The sequence below is a fragment of the Jaculus jaculus genome, chromosome 3 (genome assembly GCF_020740685.1).
Source record: "Jaculus jaculus isolate mJacJac1 chromosome 3, mJacJac1.mat.Y.cur, whole genome shotgun sequence".
NCBI classification, from domain to species: Eukaryota; Metazoa; Chordata; class Mammalia; order Rodentia; family Dipodidae; genus Jaculus; species Jaculus jaculus.
The window spans coordinates 81,198,805-81,211,868 of NC_059104.1; the positions used below are offsets into that span (position 1 = coordinate 81,198,805).

The 13,064-nt window shown below is 42.7% G+C and overlaps 1 protein-coding gene and 1 pseudogene across 2 annotated transcripts in view; one reads left to right on the plus strand and one right to left on the minus strand.

Moving 5' to 3' along the window:
* Positions 1–13,064, plus strand: part of Prdm10 (PR/SET domain 10) — a 150,386-nt gene that overhangs the window by 11,717 nt on the left and 125,605 nt on the right. The gene's annotated exons all lie outside the window — the stretch shown is intronic.
* Positions 5,363–6,249, minus strand: LOC101593423 (annotated as a pseudogene).

Sequence of the window (13,064 nt, forward strand, 5' to 3'; positions counted from 1 at the left end):
GTTCATTTGCAGTAGCTAGAGACCTTGGTGCTTTAAAAAAAAAATAGAGAGGGAAGGAGAGAGAGAGAATGGGTATGCCAGGGCAGTGAATGTGCATCTGGCTTACATGGGTCCTGGGGAATCAAACCTGGGTCCTTTGGCTTCGCAGACAAGTGCCTTAACTGCTAATCCTTCTCTCCAGGCCTTTTTCTTTTTCTTTCTATCTCTCTTAAATAAATAAAATTAAATAAAAAATACCCTCTTCAGATCATGGTTTCTAACATTTATACAGTGTGTATGGGGTAGGGGGCTGTGGATTAAATGAATGGCTTTCACACCTGTTATTTAAGCCCTCCCCTATTGAGCTACAATCTTATCAGATACATTTAGGTTTTACAAAATATATATGGAATTTTACAGAAAAAAAATCAAAACTAAATAATTTCTTAAATATTTTATTTTTACTTATTAAGGAGAATGGGTATGCCAGGGCCCCTAGTCCCTGCGAACAACTTCAGATGCATGCACCATCATGTGCATCTGGTTTATGTAGGTTCTGGATATTGAACCCAAGTCCTTAGGCTTCACAGGCAAGTGCCTCAACCACTAAGCCATCTCTCCAGCCCCTAAACTTTATAGAGTGGCTTTGAATAAAACCAAAGCATAAGAACTCAAGGACTGAGGTTAGGGGGATAGCTCAGCCATAAAGTCATTTGCTTGCAAAGCCTGATGGCCTGCTTTTGATTCCCTGGTACCCATGTAAAGCCAGATGCATGAAGTGGTGCATTTGTATGCAGTTAGTTTGTAGAGGCAGAAGGCCCTGGTACACCATTCTCTCTCTCTCTCAAGTAGATATTAAAAAAATAAATATAAATATAAAAAGAGAACTCAAGGACTGGATAGTCACTGTTGTAAAGATATCAGTCTTCTGGAAACTTACAGTTTCAGTATAGTTCCCATAAAAATTTTTAAAGTATGTAGGCTTGGCTGGTGAGATGGCTGTGGTTATGTGTGGTTCCTGCACAAACATGAGGGGCCTGACACCATTCGAGCTTGAATCTCTAGGATCCACGTAAACAGCTGGGCATGGCCACACATGTCTATAACCCCAGGCCTGTGGGGAGCAGGACTGGAGAATTGCTGGGGCTTGTGAACCACAAGCTCTCGAGTCAGTAAGAGACTGTCACAAGGGAAAACAGAGTGATGGAAAGGGACAACCGATGTTCTCTAGGTGCTGCAGGTGAGCTCATGGAGCATGTGCATAAACCACTCATATACACATACCACATGTTCAAACTAAATTCATGCATACATACATATACACAGTAAAACCCACAAAAAGCTAGATGGACAAATGTCATTAGCTAGGTAGTCTAGTTCTAAAATTTTTGCTATGGGTCAAAGAAAAGGCAAACTAGTCTTTATTTATTTATTAGAGATAGAGGGAGAGAAAGAGAGAGAGAGTGTGTGTATGAGAGAGAGAATGGGCCAAGCCAGGGCCTCCAGCCACAGCAAACTGCTCTTGAAAGACAAGTTGGGGGTCTGGAGGGATGGCTTAGTGGTTAAGGTGCTTGCCTGCGAAGCCAAAGGACCCAGGTTCAATCCCCCAGGACCCATGTAAGCCAGATGCACAAGGTAGCACATGTGTCTGGAGTTCCTGTGCATTGGTTGGAGGCCCTGGCACATCCATTCTCTCTGTCTGTCTCTGACTCTCTCAAATAAATAAATAAAACTTTTAAAAAAAAGCCGGGTGTGGTGGCGCACGCCTTGCACTCGGGAGGCAGAGGTAGGAGGATCGCCATGAGTTCAAGGCCACCCTGAGATGACAGAGTTAATTCCAGGTCAGCCTGGACCAGAGTGAGACCCTACCTCAAAAAAACAAAAAAACAAAACAAACAAAAAAAAACTTTAAAAAAATTAGAAAAAAATGCTGGAAACTTCTTTGTTAGAAACCAAGCACTAATAAGTAAGGCATGTAATACTGTCTCTGAACAGATTAAAATGATAAGTCAATGAAGTCCATAGCAGTCCATAAATAGTCCCATATGCATTTACACACTTGATCATGGTACATATGAACAGCAAAATAATAAAACTTTTAGAAAGGGGAGAGAGTATATTCATAATTTAGTACAAAGAAAAAACAAGCAAGATGCTGCGTGTACTGATGAACTAAGAGGCCATTCTGGAATAACCATCTCAAAAACAAACCCACATGTCTAAGAAATATAAGAAAAATGCTCAGCCTTGTGATAGCTAAGGCAATGTAAACTGCAACCACAATGCTGTAACCTAAGTTAAAGCAGGCAAAACCAAGTCTTAAAGGTGCTGAGTAGTAGTACCTCTGTGCATAGCTGGCAGGGGTGTGTTAGTGGAACTACTTTAGGAAACAGCACTGTCAAGGAAGTAAAAGATATACCTATCCTAATGTCTACACTTGTGCTGTTAGAGAAATACACATGATCAAGTCAGAAAAAGAGTTCTTTTCATAACATGAATTGATTCCAAATTTGAGGGCTACTAAGCTGTACATACAGATTCTCTTTTTAATAATGGTGAACAAATGTCATTTATGTTTCCTTCTCTGCTATTTTTTTTTTTTCAAGGTAGGGTCTCACTCGCCCAGGGTGACCTGGAATTCACTATGTAGTCTTAGGGTGGCTTTGAACTCATGGTGATCCTCCTATCTCTGCCTCCCAAATGCTGGGATTAAAGGCATGTGCCACTATGCCTGGCTTGCTAATTTTTTTTCCTGTGAAGTTTTTAGTGAAATCCGTGGCATTTGATAAATACTGTGGGATTTTCTGTTTGTTCTTTGAGACAGGTCTTATAGAGGCCAGGCTAACTTTGAACTAGATATGTAGCCTAGGATGGTTTGAACTTCTGAACCACTTGTCTCCACTCTTGAGTGCTAATATTACAGTTGTTCTGTGCTCAGGATTAAAGTGAAGGCTTTGTGCTTGGTAGACAAGCATTTCATCAAACTGAACTACCTCCCCAACCCTAAACACTGACACTGCTTTTGTTTATCATGTGTATGTATGTGCATGTGCACATGTGTGAATGGCTATGTGGAGGCCAGAGATTGACTACAGAGGTCTTCCACAGTTGCTCTCAACCTTAGTTGTTTTTTTTGTTTTGTTTTGTTTTTTGTTTTTTTTTTTTTGGTTTTTCAAGGTAAGATCGTTTTGGTTTTTTGAGGTAAGGTCTCACTCTAGCCCAGGCTGACCTGGAATAAACTATGTAGTCTCAGAGTGGCCGCGAACTCATGTCAATCCTATCTCTGTCTCCCAAGTGCTGGGATTAAAGACGTGTGCCAGCATGCCTGGCTTTCAACCTCAGTCTTTGAGACGGGTCCTCTCACTGAACCTAGAGCTCACCAGTTCAGCTAGATGAGCTAGCAGTGGCCTCCAGAGAATCCTTGTTTCTGCCTCTCCAGCAGTGAGATTCCAGATGTGTACCACTGCCAGGCATTTTTAAGTGGGTGCTGGAGATCTAAACCCAGATCCTCAGACTTGTACAGCAAGCCCTTTATTCACTAAGCCCAAAGCCCAACACTATTAAAAAAACAACAACAGGGGCTGGAGAGATGGCTTAGCGGTTAAGCGCTTGCCTGTGAAGCCTAAGGACCCTGGTTCGAGGCTCGGTTCCCCAGGTCCCACGTTAGCCAGATGCATAAGGGGGCGCACGCATCTGGAGTTCATTTGCAGAGGCTGGAAGCCCTGGTGCACCCATTCTCTCTCCCCCTCTATCTGTCTTTCTCTCTGTGTCTGTTGCTCTCAAATAAAAAAAAAAAAAATTAAAAAAAATTTATTAAAAAAAAAAAAACAACAACAGGGCTGGAGGGATGGCTTAGCGGTTAAGGCATTTGCGTGCAAAGCCAAAGGACCCAGGTTTGATTCCCCAGGACCCATGTTAGCCAGACGCACAAGGGGACGCAAGCGTCTGGAGTTTGTTTGAAGTAGCTTTAATACCTGGCGCACCCATTTTCTCTTTCTACCTCTTTCTCTGTCAAATAAATAAATAAATAAAAATAAAAGATTTTAAAAAACAGTCGGGCATGGTGGCACACGTCTTTAATCCCAGCACTTGGGAGGCAGAGGTAGGAGGATCACTGTGAGTTCAAGGCCACCCTGAGACTACATAGTGAATTCCAGGTCAGCCTGAGCTAGACCCTACCTCAAAAAAAAAAAAAAAAAAAAAAAGTATTTGAAATTTTATAGTGGGTACTCTTTGAGCCAGATGTGTATGGTGGCACATCCCTGTAATGTCAGCACTCCCTGAGTCTGAGCAAGTGAATTGCAAGTGAGTTCCTGGCCAGCTTGGGATAGTTGGCAAGACTATCTCAAAACAATTCCCCCCCCTTGCCCATGAGGAACCTGTCACTGTGGCTTTATAGTTACCTAGCTCTCTGGCAATGGAGCAATTTGCTCAATTAAAGCTCTTTGTGGGTTGAGTAAATTACAACCTTTCTAGTTCCTTTGAGATGAAGTCTAGCTTCAAGATTGCATCATTGGGTGGGAGATGGGAGACAACCGCAGTACAAAGCTGCTGGAGCTCAGGCAGATTTGCCTAGTATGGAACTTGTTGCATAGGGAAAAGAGGTCCAAGCTCCATGGTGACATGGCTTTGGGTTCACCCCCACCTTGGTGCTGTGACCTTTCTTGGTTGTGGTGAGGACTTTTCTGCATTTCACAGTGCCTGACACTGAAAGGATTCAGTAAATGGCAGCAGCTATATTATTACTGTTCCATTCTTTGTTTACTTAAGTAGCTCTGAATTTCCACAGTCTGCATTTTCAGTCAGTTGAACTTTGATTATGCTGATTTTTAAAATAATTACATCTGTCAAGAGAGTCTAATTTTGTGATCTCTTTTAACTCCTTCAGTGTCTGTGTAAAAGAATCCAGTGCTTAGGATATTAGTTGAAATTATTCAGGTAAAGATTTATAAAGAATAGTTAGAGTTGAGACTTCTAAACCCAAATGTTTGTCTTTCCATGTGGAAAAATAATGCTAATCACATTTTTGTTTTTTATTTCTATGTGTGTTTGTTATGTGTATGCATGCATATGTATGTGCGAATTCATGTAACCCACGTGCGCATGTGTGGAGGCCAGAGGAAGATACCAGGTGTCCTCCATCATTCTTATGCTTTATTTTCTTGAGACAGGTTTTTTTTTTTTTTCTTTCCAGTAAGCCAGGTGAGTCTTTATTCACAAGTGCAGGAACACACAGGGGCTGTTCTGCAGAAACTCAAATCCGCACAAAGCCAGACAGCAGCGGAGGATATGTGTGCACTGGTGGCACTGGGATGACGAGTCAGACCACACGCACGGCTCTGAGGTCATTGTGTCACAGCCTGAGCGGCAGGAGGCTCCTCAGTCCTGGTGCTCAACCCGCTGCTCTTCTTCCTCACGCGGTCATACTCAGAGCAGACATACTGCTGAAGCCAAAGGAGGACCTCAGACACTCCCACCTGTCTCTTCTCTTCTGTTGGGTGGTTGACCAAGGCGTGGGTTTGTAGGCTGCAGTGACGACTCTTTCAGAAACTCGTTCTGGATACCAGCCTTAGTGCCATGCAAGAAATGAGCTAAAATCCCATATAAAAGTGGCATTGCACTATCCTTGGATTCTTCAAAGGCGTGTAGTTCACGGATGAGAAACTGTCTGTCCAATGGAACTACAGGTTGACCAGATTCTGCTGTGAGGACTGAGGTTGTGTACTTGTATTTGTTGAATTCCACGTATTCCCGGATTAACTCATTAATTAGAAGGTTTTCGTGAGACAAAGATGGCCGAGGTTCATAGTCATCATCCAGGGCGTTGAAAACTTCAGCCCAGATCCTTGCTTTTAAATGTCCAACACCCCCTTTTTTTCTAAGGTGTCCTTTAAAACTTCAGCTCCGCGACAGCCACCATTTTTCAACTCGAGACAGGTTTTTGGTTATACTGGCTGACCAACGAGACCCAGCAATGTAAATTATCTGCCTCCCACAGTGCTGGGGTTATGTAACTGCCATGGGCAAACCTTCCTGGGGTGACATGAACACATGTTTTCTCCCCTGATATGGCACAGACTAAATGATGATTGCACTAAAACAAATAATTTTTGGTGAACCAATGAGTTTATTGGAATTATTTGCACAGTAGGGCAAGAGGTTGCTTGTAGGAGCAATAGATGACTCAAAAGGCAGCCACATCATGAGAAATCTCATCCTATCCTGGATGACGACCGCCCCATAGCTGCTTTCACTCAAAGGCAGCTGCATCACCAGAAAACCCACCCCAGCACAGGTGTCAGCTCACAGAAACTGAGTCCCTGGAGCTCACTGCATCCCTTGCAGGCAGCTCAACTGGAGAGTCTCCTCTTTAAGCAGTTGTTTTCCCTCTTTTTTGATGAATTTAAAAAAAATTATTTTTATTTATTTGAGAAAGAGGGAGAAAAGAGAGAGTGCATGCCATGGCCTGCAACCATTGCAAATGAACTCCAGATGCATGCGCCACCTTGTGCATCTGGCTTACATGGATCCTGTGGAATTGAACCTGGGACCTTTGGCTTTGCAGGCAAATGCCTTAACTGCAAAGCCAACTCTCCAGCCCTTTAAAAATATTTTTATTTATTTATTAGAGAGAGAGAATTGGGTACACAAAGGCTTCCAGCCATGGCAAACGGACTCCACACACACACCACCTTGTGCATTTGGCTTATGGGAACCAAACCTGGGTTCCTTGGCTTTTGAAGGCAAGCACCTTAACTACTAAGGCATCTGTCCAGCCCTGTTTTTCCATTTTATAGCCTTAAGGCAGGATCTTGGAACCCTTTACCAGACTTGTTGACTTCCTGAGTCTCTGGAACTTCCTTCCTACCCCCCTAGGAATGTATCAGTTTCTAATTAATATAACCTTGGGGAGTTGGTTGTGACCTTTAAATTGATTTGCTGAATCCCCAGAGCTTCCTTCCTTTTTTCAGGTAAGAATATTTCAATTCTGAGGAATCTGCTCCACAACATAACTATGTCTGGATTTTTATGTAGGTGCTGGGACTCGAACTCAGGTCCTCATGCTGGTACAGCAAGCACTCTTACCCATTGAGCCATCTCCCCAGCCTGAGTTTGAATTTTCTATCTTTTTTTTTTTTTTTTTTTTTTTGGTTTTTTGAGGTAGGGTCTCACTCTATCCCAGGCTGACCTGGAATTCACTATGTACTCTCAGGGCAGCCTGAAACTCACGGTGATCCTCCTACCTCTGCCTCCCGAGTATTGGGATTAAAGGCGTGTGCCAACCTGCCCGGCAGAATTTTCTATCATTTTGAAGTTAAATATATTTTCTGGTGAAATACACTGGGTCAGGAGAAAACTCATACCTGTAATCAAGAGATAGATATTCCATGTAAGAGCCAAAGGAAGGGTAGGACTTCTTACAACATGGTCTTCCAGACACAAAATGGCCTGGATATCCATGACCTCACTGTGCCTGACACTACCTACACAAGACCATCATAAGAGGAGGAAAAGATCATGACATCAAAATAAAAAAAAAAGAGACTGATTGAGAGGGGGAGGGGATCTGATGGAGAATGGAATTTCAAAGGGGAAAGTTGTGGGTGGGGAGGGAGGGTATTACCATGGGATATTTTTTATAATCATGGAAAATGTTAATAAAAATTGAGAAAAAAAAAGAGGTAGATATTCCAAAATCAAAGTAATAAAGAAACAAGACTTCTTTTGGTAAGACAATTATATGATCTAATTGGCTGTAGTGGTTATACTTTAAATTTTATATAAATATCAAAATTGTGAAAAGATAAAAAATTAAATTAAATTTTAAAAAGTTTATATAAATAACAGTCGTAGTACACTCTGTACTAGTATTCTCTATGTTAACTATTGGCCAGTGAGTTAGGTAAGACAAATGCTATTTCAATTGTCAAGATAATGAAATCTTGCTTGCTTTCAAGTCTGCTTATTTCCCACTCCTACATACTGAGAAAGCACGTTGTGAAATGTCCTGGCTACATGAGATACCACTCTGAGTTGTTGGTCAGGGAAGCATCTGAGGCTCCTAAAACAACACAGGTTATTGCCATTGCTCTTGGCTGCTCACCAGAACTGAAAGATAAGAGAGTGTGCTGAAGACACCACACTCACTGGTTGCAGGACATAAAAAAATCAAGTAGGTATGAAAGAAAAACATCCTTTTTCTGTTGGTTTGTTTTCATGTTTCCAGAAGGTGCTATGCAGGCTACTGGCAGAGAAAAGTCATTATCATTATCACCCACTGATGAATCCTACATCCTACCACATTTTTCTTTTCTTTTTAAGAATTTAAAAATTTTATTTATGAGAGAGACAGAGAGAGAGAAAAGAGGTGCAGCAGGGCCTCTAGCCACGACAAACAAAGTCCAGGTGTGTGTGCCACCTTGTGCATCTGGCTTACGTGGGACCTGGAGAATCAAACCTCAGCCCTTAGGCTTCCCAGCCTGAACTGCTAAACCATTTCTCCCGCCCCATCACATTTTTCTACAAAGTAAGACATGTCTTCTGGTGCAATAATGCATGACTGTTATGGGGTAACCAACAAGCTGTCTGGTCAGATGTGAGGCCCACTCTACTGGAGGGAATTCATGTCTGGTACTGAAAACCAGGTCAAAAGCCTATGGATGGGGAAACAGTAGGCCTAAGGAAGAACCTACTATTATATTGCTAAACAGATGTGTTATCAAACTGCCTCTTAAATATTTCTCTTCATACTCATAGATCCCCTCTGGTGAAAAAAAGCTTTTAATTTTCTTGGCAATGGGAGGCAGTTAATGCAGAGACTCATAAGTAGTGAAGTGTTGAAAATAAGTGACTGATGAGTACTTGGCCCTGCATGGAACATAGACATTGTGGTAGAAGAATTTCATCAGAGAAACTAGACCCAGATGATCCTCTGAAACAGGTTCTACTGTGAAAGCCTTTACCAGGGAGACAGTATGACCCTGAGTCTCTTCTCTATCTATGCAGCTGCACCCTGCTTATATGTTATTTGGTTAGTGCAGTCATAGGCAAACTCCCCTGAACTCCTATAATTTTCTGCTGGTAGTCCTCAGTCACATAGCCTAAGGTTTAACCCACCAATCCTGTAAAAAATTTAAGATGAGGGGGCTGGAGATATGGCTTAGTGGTTAAGATGCTTGTCTGCAAAGCCAAAGGACCTGGGTTCAATTCCCTAGGACCCATGTAAGCCAGATGCACAAGGTGTTGTGTGCTTCTGGAATTCGTTTGCAGTGGGTGTAAGCACTGGCATGCTCATTCTCTCTCTCAAATAAATAAATAAAAACAAAAATTATAATTTCAACTGGAGAGATGGCTCAGTGGTTAAAGTGCTTGCCTACAAAGCCTAATGAGCTAGGTTTGATTTCCCAGTACCCATGTAAAGCCAGATGCACAAAGTGACACATCTGTCTGGGATTCATTTGCAGTGGCAGAAGGCCCTGGTATTCCCATTCTTTCTTTCTCTTTTTCTCACTATCTCAAATAATTTTAAAAAATGTAAATGCCAGGTGTGGTGGCATACACCTTTAATCCCAGCAATCGGGAAGCAGAGGTAGGAGAATTGCCATGCGTTCAAGGTCAGCCTGAGACTACATAGTGAATTCCAGGCCAGCTTGGGCTAAGGTAAGACCATATTTCGAAAAATGGAAAAAAAACAAACAAACAACCAAACCTGTCGATTCATGGGGCTGGAGACATGGCTCAACTCAGCAGTTAAGGCATTTGCCTGAAAAGCCTAATGACCTGGGTTTAGTTCCCCAGTACCCATGTAAAGTACAACATGGCACATGCATCTGGAGTCCATCTGCAGCTGCTGGATACCCTGGTGTACCCATTCTCTAACTCTCTTGCCCCCCCCTTTGTTTGCAAATAAATAAAATAACATTAATAATCATAAAGAAAACAACAAAAATGCCCTGGCTATAAATATGCATTGTAGTGCTCTTCTACAATCCCAGTTCTTGGGAGGCTGAGGCAAGAGTCTGGCGAGGTTCAGGACAGGCAGAACTGCAAAGCCAAAAGCATTTGTGATTTTTTTTTTTTTTTTCCCGAGGTAGGGTCTTACTCTAGCCCAGGCTGACCTGGAATTCACTATAGGGTCTCAGGGTGGCCTCAAACTCAAAGTGATCCTCCTACCTCTGCCTCCCTAGTGCTGGGATTAAAGGCATGCGCCACCACGCCTGGCTGATTTTTTTTTTTAATTTTTTTTGTTCATTTTTTATTTATTTATTTGAGAGTGACAGAGAGAGAGATTGAGAACGGGCACGCCAGGGCTTCCAGTCACTGCAAATGAACTCCAGATGCGTGTGCCCCCTTGTGCATCTGATCTGGCTAACGTGGGTCCTGGGGAACCGAGCCTCGAACCGGGGTCCTTATGCTTCACAGGCAAGCGCTTAACCGTTAAGCCATCTCTCCAGCCCCCCCCCTTTTTTTTTAAGACAAGAAAAGAAGAGAAGAGAAAAAAAGAAAAGAAAGAAAAAAAAAATCACTGGCTAGCATGTCTGAATCCACTGCCAGAAGTTGCTGGCCTACTGTAGCTACTGTGGTAGTTTTGAGGAGGTTGAAGTTTGTTGCATACTTCTTAATTATATGCCAGTGAGAGAGTGTTTTGTGTGTGTGTTGGGGTGTGGGGGTGTGGTTGCAGTGCTGGCAATCAACACATGACGCTGTGTATGCCAAGCACATGCTATACCACTAAACTATATACTAGACCAAGAGAGGTCTTTTTTGCTGTGCCGGATAGAGAGAGAATCCAGAACCTTATGCCTGTTAGTCAAGTGCTTTCCAACTGAGCTTCATCATCAACCCAAGATAGTTTTTATAAAGGCACTTAAAACCAGGCATGGTGGTACATGCCTTTGATCCCAGCATTGGGGAGGCAGACTTAGAAGGATCACTGTGAGTTTGAGGTTAGCTTGAGACTACATAGTGATTTCCAGGTCAGCCTGGGCTAGAATGAGACCCTACCTTGTTAGCTAGATCTGGTTTGCACCAGGATCACTTGGGAGGCTTACAGAGGTTTCTCCTACCTCTGCACCTGATTTCATCAGAATCTTCAGGATCAGACCTTACAACTTTTCTTCTACCAGCTTCTTGCTTGACTCTGGTAAAAATAGGTGATGAACTTTGAAACTGTATGTACATCAACTGAAAGAAGTTTAAATTCATCACCTTTCTGGTGGATAGAATGTAAGAGCCAAAGGAAGGGTAGGACTCCTTACCGTGTGTTCCTCCAGATACAAAATGGCCTGGATATCCATGACCTCACAGTGCCTGACACTACCTGACACTACACAAGACCATCATAAGGGGAGGAAAAGATCATGACATCAAAATAAGAGACTGATTGAGAGGGGGAGGGGATATGATGGAGAGTAGAGTTTCAAAGGGGAAAGTGGGGTGAGGGAGGTAATTACCATGGCTTATTGTCTACAATTATGGAAATTATAAGTAAAACAAATAAATAAATTAGGGTTGGAGAGATGGCTTAGCGTTTAAGGCATTTGCCTGCAAAGCCAGAGGATCCCGGTTCGACTCTTCAGGACCCACATAAGCCAGTTGCACAAGGGGCGCATGCATCTGGAGAGAGAGAGAATGGGTGCATCAGGGCCTCTAGCCACTGCAAACAAACTCCAGATGCATGCCACTTTGTGCATCTGGCTTAAGTGGGTACTGGGAAATTGAGCCTTGAACTGGGGTCCTTAGGCTTCACAAGCAAGAGCTTAACCACTAGGCCATCTCTCCAGCACTCCTTTGTGATTTTTTGAGGTAGGGTCTTGCTCTAGCCCAGGCTGACCTGGAACTCACTATGTAGTCTAAGGGTAGCCTTGAATTTACAGTGATCCTCACCTCTGCCTACCAAGTGCTGGGATTAAAGGCGTGTACCACCATGCCCATTTGGCTTCCTTTTATTTTGATCTTTAAAAAAATTGGTTTTGGAGCTGGACATGGTGGTTCACACCTGTAATCTCAGCACTTCGTGGTGGGCAGGGGGCGGCGGTGATTACTAGAACAGCCAGGGTTGCATACAGACTGAGACCTGGAAACAACCAAACAAAACCAGAAAGCTTTGGGCCAGAGACTGGCTTTGTGGTACAGTACTTGCCAAGCATGCACACAACTCACAATTCTATCTACACAGCACTTTAAAGACAGTGGGGAAGGGCTTTATTGAGATACAACTCACATACTATATAATTCACTCATTTACAATGTATAGATTAAAGCTGAGTGTGGTGGTACACACCATTAACCCCAGCACTCAGGAGACAGGTAGTAGGATTGCTTTGAGTTTGGGGCCACCCTGAGACGACATAGTGAATTCCAAGTCAGCCTGGGCTAGAGTGAGACTCTGCCTTGAAAAACGAAAATAAATAAATAATAAATAAAATAACAGATTACTGGCTTTTATATATTCAAATTGTACATTATCATCATGTGGTGGTTTGATTCAGGTATTCCCATAAACTTAGGTGTTCTGAATGCTAGGTTCCCCATCTGATAGCAATTGGAAATTAAAGCCTCTTGTAGGCCATGTATTGTTGGGGGCGAGTTTATGAATGTTATAGTCAGTTTCTCCATGCCAGTGTTTGGCACACTCTCCTGTTGCTATTGTTCACCTTAATGTTGGCCAGGGGGTAATGTCCACCCTCTGTTCATGCCATCATTTTTCCCTGCTATCATGGAGCTTCCCCTAGTGTCTGTAAGCCAAAATAAATCCTTTTTTTCCCAAAATCTGCTCTTGGTCGGGTGATTTCTGCCAGCAATGCAGACTTGTCTGCAACACACCACAATCAATTTTATGACATTTTCATATCATAATCCCTCAAAGAAGCCTAATCTATACCCCTTAACCACCATTAATTGTCTCATTGTCTCCCAAACCCTAGACAACCACTAGTTTATTTTCTGTATGTAAACACACACAACATATTTCATGTCTTTATTAGTTGCTGGCTATTTGGATTGTTTCCATTTTTCACTTTGTATGAGCAGTGCTATGAATATCCATGTGTCAGTTTGGGAGCTATGGTATTCCTCTAGTGCTT